The sequence below is a fragment of the Crocodylus porosus genome, unplaced genomic scaffold (genome assembly GCF_001723895.1).
Source record: "Crocodylus porosus isolate Cpor-Errol unplaced genomic scaffold, CroPor_comp1, whole genome shotgun sequence".
NCBI classification, from domain to species: domain Eukaryota; kingdom Metazoa; phylum Chordata; order Crocodylia; family Crocodylidae; genus Crocodylus; species Crocodylus porosus.
Window position 1 is genome coordinate 1,653,988 of NW_017728923.1, and position 8,022 is coordinate 1,662,009.

The 8,022-nt window shown below is 47.3% G+C and overlaps 2 protein-coding genes across 3 annotated transcripts in view; one reads left to right on the forward strand and one right to left on the reverse strand.

Moving 5' to 3' along the window:
* RNPS1 (RNA binding protein with serine rich domain 1) overlaps nt 1–158 on the reverse strand; it is a 10,847-nt gene extending 10,689 nt beyond the window's left edge. Inside the window, exon 1 of the mRNA XM_019539931.1 lies at nt 73–158. The gene's annotated coding sequence lies outside the window, so the exon portion shown is untranslated. The remainder of the gene's footprint in view (nt 1–72) is intronic.
* Nucleotides 159–661: 503 nt separating this feature from the next.
* LOC109313392 overlaps nt 662–8,022 on the forward strand; it is a 33,378-nt gene continuing 26,017 nt past the window's right edge. For both annotated transcript variants that reach the window (XM_019539929.1, XM_019539930.1), the window contains exon 1: nt 662–1,528. The gene's annotated coding sequence lies outside the window, so the exon portion shown is untranslated. The remainder of the gene's footprint in view (nt 1,529–8,022) is intronic.

Genomic DNA, 8,022 nt, shown 5'->3' on the forward strand with positions numbered 1-8,022 from the left:
GTTTTCAAGTGGCCCCCAGCACCTCCCCCTGGCCAGATGCAGCCGGATGCCCGCGCCCCCCTCCCGACTCACATCCTCGGCGCCCGCCGCCGCCGCCGCTCCCCAACCCCGTCGCGCTCCACAGACGCGTCCCGGGCGGGAAGAGCCCGAGCGGCGCAGGTTGATGGCGTCACCAGTGGGGGGGGGGAGCGAGGGAAATTAAAGGGACTGAGCGGGCTGTTCCCGCGGGCCAGGTAGGGGTGTATGGTCAGTTCTGTGTCTGCCTGAGCCCCGACAGCCTCCAGCCCAGCCCGAGTCTCCTCCCGTCCCTCTCTGCAAACGTCCTCTCCTTGGTCCGCGCCTGTCTAGCCCTGGGCCGCCCTCACCCATGGTTGGTGCAAGGTGCCGCATCCTTCACCTCAACCGGTGTTTCAAAGCCCGGTGGATGCCCGTCCCTCCTGCCCCAGTACAGGAGCTTCTGCAATAAGTGGTGGGGCTGAGCTCTGGTGCTGCCGGGGCCTGTCTTTGTGCGGAGCCCGCGCTGACCCGGCCTGGAGCTTTCCGCCGGAGACCGAGAGGGACTGCCTGCCGCGCGGCCTCCCGCACTCGACCTGTGCCGCTTCCCTTCTGCCTTGCGGCTCGGCTGGCGCACGCGAGCTGGTCGGGCCCCGAAAGACTCACCAGCACGTCCGAACAACAGGCTGGGCAGAGCGGGACGCAAGAGCAGGATCGAGCCGGCGGCCGGACTCGGCGGAGAGCGGCAGAGGAGCAGCCAGGGTTCGGTAGGGAAGGAGCCGTGGTGGTGAGCGCCTGGGTGAGAGAGAAGAAATGGTGCCGTTGCCGCAACAAGGTGCGTGGCAGAAATCGTCTACTTGAAAGTGCTCTTCAGTCAGCTCTGCAGCCCTCGTTTTCCAATCTAGCAACCTCAAGTGTGACAGTTCCAGTATGTACCTCTGATCCACCAGTCACATTGTGCACCTGCCCATGCCCCGTCCACAGAGAACGGGAACCTGGAGCTAGTAAAAGATGCGTCCGTCCCCGGCCTCAGCCCGGACAGGAAGCCGCACGGCGGGCGCAGAGAGAAGCAAGTCTGGCTGAGGGAAGGCTGCTGCTTGCCCGACTCCGTGCGCGTTCCCCGGGAACACGCACACTGGCCCCATCATGACAGACCCTGGTCCATACAGCCTGGCAGCTCCTGGTGGGGGAGAAGGCAGCTCCTTCCCAACCCTGAAGCAGAGCTGTCCTTGAAAGAGTTAAGGCAGGGCCCCTCCCCTTTGAATGCATAAACCTCACTCCTGACCTTCCCAGCAGCCCTTGCTGGCTCTCCCCCAACCAAACAAAGAGGGCAGGAGCTTTTCAAACAGAAGCTTTCCACAAAGTTGGGTAGTGCGGCGAGGACAGCAGAGGATGCTGAAGAACTGGTCTGCTCCCAGGTCTGTGCTGTCAAAGCCTGGTTGGAGAGAGCAGCAACATTAGCACTGGTTTAATGCCTTCCTCCAAAAGGATTGTGGTGATCTCTCCTGGTTTGCTGCATGTAGACACTTCAGTGGTTTGTATGCATGTTTACTCCTTGGCTTTAAGTTGGTTTGGTTGTTGGGAATGCAGTAAAAGGATAGAGAGGAAATGCAGGGGGAGTCTGTGCAGGAGGGCTTGCTGCCTTGGGGAGTGTCAACTTATGTTATGCTGCTGGATTCCTTAGCACTGCACTCTGCTTTTATCACACTTGCACATCCCTTGGGGCATAGCTTGGCTGCTATAAATGGGGTCCTGGCTGCCTGGTGCCCTGTGTGTATAAGTATCCAGCAGGAATGCTGAAAGACTGTTGTCATGTGCCTGAATTCATACAGCAAGTCAGCATCTTGCTTGGGGTGAGTAGGACACAGCAGCATTGCTGAAACCAGTATCTCCCACGCTGGGGTGTGCAGTGAATTTCTGGAGGGCATGTGAAGCTCCTGGGGAGCTTGTAGTGTGGTTGCAGGTGCGTAAGACGTGTTTTATTACACATGCCATGGAATCCTAGGAGTATGCAGCAACATAGCAATTTAAATAGGGGGTGGGGGTGTGATGCACACTTCTGAAGGAATGAGGAAGGGATGGGCTTTAAGAGGTGCTGATTTCTGATTCTGCCTTGTACCCTGTGCTAGTTCCTTCATTTCTGGTTCCCCATTTGTACACAGACATAATAATACTGCTGCCTTTGCAGGTGTGTATGTAGAGGTGGTGGGACTGTTGGGGATTAATTAGTCCATGTTTGTAAAATGTCACTTACGGGTAAATATTATTGTCATGTGGATTAAACCCTTTAGTGACTCAGTGCTGCATCAATTTTAATTAGTCACACACAGGTGTTTATAGAAAAGGGTGTCCTGGTTGGATAGTAAGCAAGTGACTTGTTAGCTAGTGCTCTAATTTTGCAGCCGGCTAAAGCACTAAATTTTTATTGTCTCTCTCTCTCTAATTATACAAAGTGGAGGAAGATACTAGCACCATAGTTTTGCATGGCAAGACAGTGTAACACCGTACCAGCCCTGCAAAGGGCACCTCTCCCACCATACCAGCCCTGCAAAGGGCATCTCTCCCCCAACCAAACAAAGAGGGCAGGAGCTTTTCAAACAGGAGCCTTTCTCCTGTTGGGTAGTGCGGTGAGGACAGCAGAGGATGCTGAAGAACTGGTCTGGTCCCAAGTCTGTGCTGTCAAAGCCTGGCTGGAGATAGTAGTGCCAACTCCTCAGACAGTGTCTCAGCTTTGATCTTTGGACCCTGCTTTTTATGTTTAAAATGAGGGGTTGTGTGTCTCTCTCTGCACGTGTCTGAGGGAGGTTATATGGGTGTTTGCACTTTCCATGCAAAGTGACATGCATGGAATCAGGTGCATGTCACTTTGATAGTAAACAAATCACACAGCCATGAGGATTTAATTTCTGTGCTCTGAAAGTTGTAAACCTTTCACTTGAATTGCATAGAAAATCCTGGGATTAAAAGCAGTTGCTACAGGGGACAGAAATGCAGTAGCTGCAGTTGTTGGGCACGTAGCTCTGAAGCTACAGAAAAGGGATTTTTCCTTGCTTGTTCTTAGATATTGCATCTTCTGAAAACAACAAATGACGTCCACTTGGCTGACGCTGGGAAACACGTAGAAGTTCTAGTGTATTTTTAACTGTAGACTCTGAGCTTGCTTTGTGTCCTTTGTGTCCACTGTAGTTTTTATGTTTGCTTTTTGGTGTCAATCTTGCTAGTTCATATCCACAGTTTCTAATGCTGTACATGGGTGAAGATATGTGTGCAGCAGTCTGTTTGTGATCTGGCCCTGAAAATGTGCAGTGAAGTGTGTGCCTTTGTTTTTTTTTTCTTCAGTGACATTTTGAAAGTGTGCCCTGACTGTATAAATGTTTGCTGAGTATTGAACTTCCTTAAACACCTTGATCTTGCTACAAAGAACAAGGGTTACATGACTGTGTGATGACTTCCTTGTCTTTTCTTCTAACAAGTTCAAGACCCCCAATAAGTTAAAGAGGTGTGTGCAGTTCTTAATCTTGAAGTCCCCCAAGCAGAGAAGTGTTTCTCGGGAAATTGGAGACTTAGAGTTACAGTAGCATTTTTAAGCCAGGTCACTAACAGGGAGCAATTCTCCCTCATGTACTTTTTGGACATGTGACAAATTCATTGCGCCTACTTGAACAGCACATCTCTGGACTTGCTAGCTGATAAGTCCTCAGAACTCAAAGAAACTCTTCTGGAAGAAATGTTCTTGTCTTCCTCACTTGTAGTGTTAAGCAATCTAATTTGGAAAATTGCTGCTTCTTACTAAGCAAACCTCCTGTGTGTGCTTTTATGCTGGTTTACAAACTTTTTAAGGTCATAATAAGTTTAAAAAATATTTAATCCAACTTTTATTTTTAGGTCTCCTTCTATTTAAGGATCTCAGTGCTTTAGGAACATGTTTGCTTAGCTAAACCCTGCTCTGAGGTAGTCTCTCTGGGCTTTGTATTCCCCATTTGTATCATGGAGATTAAATGCCTTGTCAAAGGCTACATAGAGATAATGCATGGTTGTGCTACACCAAATATCTTGCTTCCAGTTGTTCTGCCTTCTCTATTAGTCGGTCTGTCCTTGCTTGAGTCTGTCCTTCCTTTGATGTATCAGCAGCTGATGTCTAAAGAAGTGGAGGTGTTTGTTCTGCTCCTCCCCTGTGAAGGATAAGTCATCATGGTTCACATAATAGCGCTGCCTTCACCTGACCAAATTTTCTGGCAGGAACTAATTTCTCCTTTGTGACCATGCTGCTCCCAGTTCCCCACTGCCTGTGAAGAAAATGAATGCTTGGTAACACAACCTACTTGCACAGACACTTCTGAGGGATAGACTTTTCACAGTCAGTTCTGGTTTACATGGTTATCTCACTGGCTAGATCTCTCCAGAAGAGTCTCAACAATGATTAGAGTCCTGAGAAACATGATTTATGAAGTCAGGCTGAAAAAACTAGGATTATTTAATTTGGAGAAGAATTACTGGGGGAGGGATTTGATAAGTCTTCAAATACCTGAAAGGTAGTTATATATAGAGCAGCATTTATCAACCTGTGGCTCGTGACCCAAGTCGGACATGAGAATATATGAAAGGGTAGCAAACAAACTTTAAAAATGGATTCTCCTTTAAAGGAGAAAAACATGGGAAACCATGGCTTCTCCCTTGCAGGCTGGTATAGTTCCAGCCTGCAAGGGGTTGCTTGAGCCCCTCTGTTCCACACGCTGGGGGCTGGGACCTGGGGACGAGGGGCAGCTGGTCAGGAGTGAGGGGCACTAGGTCAGGACTGGCCATCAGTGTTTATAAATAGGTCTTGGTACAAAAAAGGATGAGAACCACTGATATAGTGGATGGCAGTAGACTATTCTCTGTGACGACAGGAGACCGGGGGAGAGGGAGTGGGAGAAGAAGCATGACCTTAAGTTGCAGCAAAGAAAATTTAGGTGGGAAGAACTTTCTGCCTGTGACAATGGTTAAGCATTGGAGCAGGCTACCCAGAGAGGTTGTGGAATTTTTTGGAGATTTTTTTTTTAAAAGCAGGTTAGACAGATGCTTGACTGGGATGGCTTAGTTAGGGATGATCCTGGCTTGAGCAGGGAGTTGGATTAATTGATTTTATCTGTTGTAGGAAACTTTGACTAATTCAGATGGTCAAATCAAATACAGGCAAGAGTATAGGTAAAAGGACGTATCCTTTCAAGGGTGCTGTAGGGCACCATTGCTGTGTTGGCACTGTTAGGTGTGCATACATGATTCACACAAGGAGCCCAGAGATTTCAGATAGGAATCCATAGGGTTAAGAACACTTTTGCCTTTTGTGGTCCTTCAGAGTTCTTTGCTACAGAAGAATTGCTCTTTTCCTGTAGTCGAAGAAGAATTGGAAATTAAGATCCGACACTTGCCTAGGGGTTCCCTGAGTCTATCTTGGGGTGTCTTGAGCCTATTCAGCATCAATAAGATCTAAAGAGGTTGAGAACTGCTGTTCTAGATGCTTTAGATCTTCAGACCCCTTGGGAGTACAGGCAGAAACAATGTTATCCAGGTAAACTGCTTTGAAGCCCCCTCTACTCCTTCAAAACTATCTAGCAGCCTCTGAAACCCAAGAGGCATGCTTTGTGAACAGAACTGTTACAGCTGGACTTGTGTGTCTGTCTACCCCGTGCTTCTGTGGATTGGGGCTGTCCTATTAGAAGTATATTTCTCACTTTTTCTTGGTGAGCAGGAAGCTCCCTCAAGTGAGCACTGTCATTGTCTGTGAAGTTTCTGCCTTCATTTTTCAAATAGTTGTTGTTTGTACTTGTACAAGAGATGATTGCCCAAATCTGAATCGGATCTTCAAAGGTCTGCTAATTTATCTGATGCACAGACTTTTCTCAAGCTCCCACAGGATGAAGCGTAACCAGAGTCTTGCCAGTGTTTGCCCTTGCCGTCTAGAACTTGATGTGTAAGTGGTGAAACCTGACTAGTACAGGTCAGGTTCATTCCCAAAAGCTGGAGAAACCTGAGGTACTCACTTGAGAGGAAGACTCAAAAAGTGGAGGCTGACAGAGGGGCGAGTGGCTGAGGCCGAAAGCATAATGTTGGGATGGAAGCAATCAAAGGATGAATCCTCCTGTCTTCCAGCAAAGGGTGTGAGCTTTGTTGGATTTTTAGATCAAAATATGTTGCCAGGGTATGCCAGTAAAATTTAACTTGGATCCCCATGGCTGAAGAGAACACTGCAGAAGTTCATTTTAATTCTATAAAAGAAATGAGTAAATGCAGCAATTTTTCTCTCCCTTCACTCCTCTGTCTTGATCTTGGTGTTTAACTCTCACTGTTGTCCTCATGAACTACTGATCAAATAGCAGTAGCCAAAGGATTAGGGAGACGGTCTTAAGTTAGACTTTAAGGGTGAGTGCCCAGACTGATGACAAGGAGTACAAGTGGCACTGGAACTGGATGCACTCTGATCACTCTGTACCTTGGACTGTTAATAATTTACAGGAATTTATTTGGGGATTTGTCATCCCATGCCAATGCTTTCTCTTTATTTGCTGACCCAGGGTACAATACATATTATCAGGCTGTCAACCCTCCTGGTACCTTGATTTATAAAACAGAAGACAAATTAACTTTACAGGTTCATCCATGTATTTTTAGGACATGACTTCCTGTCCTAGGCAGAGCTTAAAGACCCAATGGATGGTGTTTCTGTGCTTACTGTCCACTTTTCATAGGAAAGTCTGGGAGTCCAGTGCATGTTTAAATTGTTAATATACACAGGATAGCCCTAGTCTGCTACTAGGACTGGCCAGAGACTAGCTGCACACTTATATCAGTACTTGGGATTTTTTATTCACAAGCTTCCCCCATCCTGCAGTCTGGCTTGCAGCTAATTTTGGTCTGCATTCTCCCTTCCTCTTACAGAAGACAGTCCTCCTGAAGGCATCTAGTCCATGAAATTTGTCACTTCCTACTTTACACCTTTGTGAAGTAGGAATTGACTCTCTCTTTGTTTAGTCCCTTTAATGATAGTGACTGAATTGCTAAGGCTCCTTCTGCAACTCATCAAGTCTGCTCCTTGCCCGGTAAGGTGGATGCTGGTGTGCTATGAAGTATTCCCATCACCCAAACAACTAAGCTATGCTTGCTGCCTACTGGCTGGGGGGCTGACTTCTACTGTTACTCTTTTGTCCAGCCTGCAAAAACGCAAGCTTTTAGCACGGGGTTGGCGGTCAGCATAAGAAGAGGGAATACACCAGTCAGTTGGGGTATAACTCTGTTGTGTGTCTGAAGGGAACAGGAGTCTTCTGATTCTTCTGTCCTTCACACCAAGGTAATAGAATGACTGCAGTGGAGAAAATAGATTTATGTTAAGAGGGTAAAACTGCCTCACTAAGTTCAGAACCAGGTCTGTAATGTCCTACAAATTGGTCAAAGCTCTAGACACAGGAGGGAGTAATAAAATTACCCAGCTATAAACTGCAGCTGAATGACTAATGTTTTACTCTCTGGGATTCTGGACGTTAGCCTTTGATCTAGATCTGCAGAAAGTCCATGATGCTGCCAAACCCAGTCAGTCTCCCCAGGTGGAGGCAGATTTCTGAGGCAAACTTGACCAGATTTAGAACTGCAGGCCAGGGGCAGCTGCCTGACTCGTTAAAAGCTAATCCAACCAGTTCCAAAAAGGTAAAAGAGGAGAGGTTAACAAACCCCTGGAAAGGCCAGACTAGATAAGTTTAAAAATTTCTTCTGAATAAATGTATAACTTGCCCTTCTGTGGCTGTTACACAACTGCTGTGCACAGAACAGCTGGCAGCTCTGTCAGCAGGGACAAAGAGGAAAGCAGCCCCTGAAACCATACAGCTTTTTGGCCTGAAACGACAACCTGGTGTTTTTTCTTAGCAGTCCTGTTCCTGTGTCCTGAATGGGGTAGTTGCTGTAGTTTGCTAGTCCAGCTGCAGGTCCGATATAGCTCAAACTAATCAAATTCTAGTTGGGACAGAATTCAGTTTGGGTAACAGAATTTACATTTAC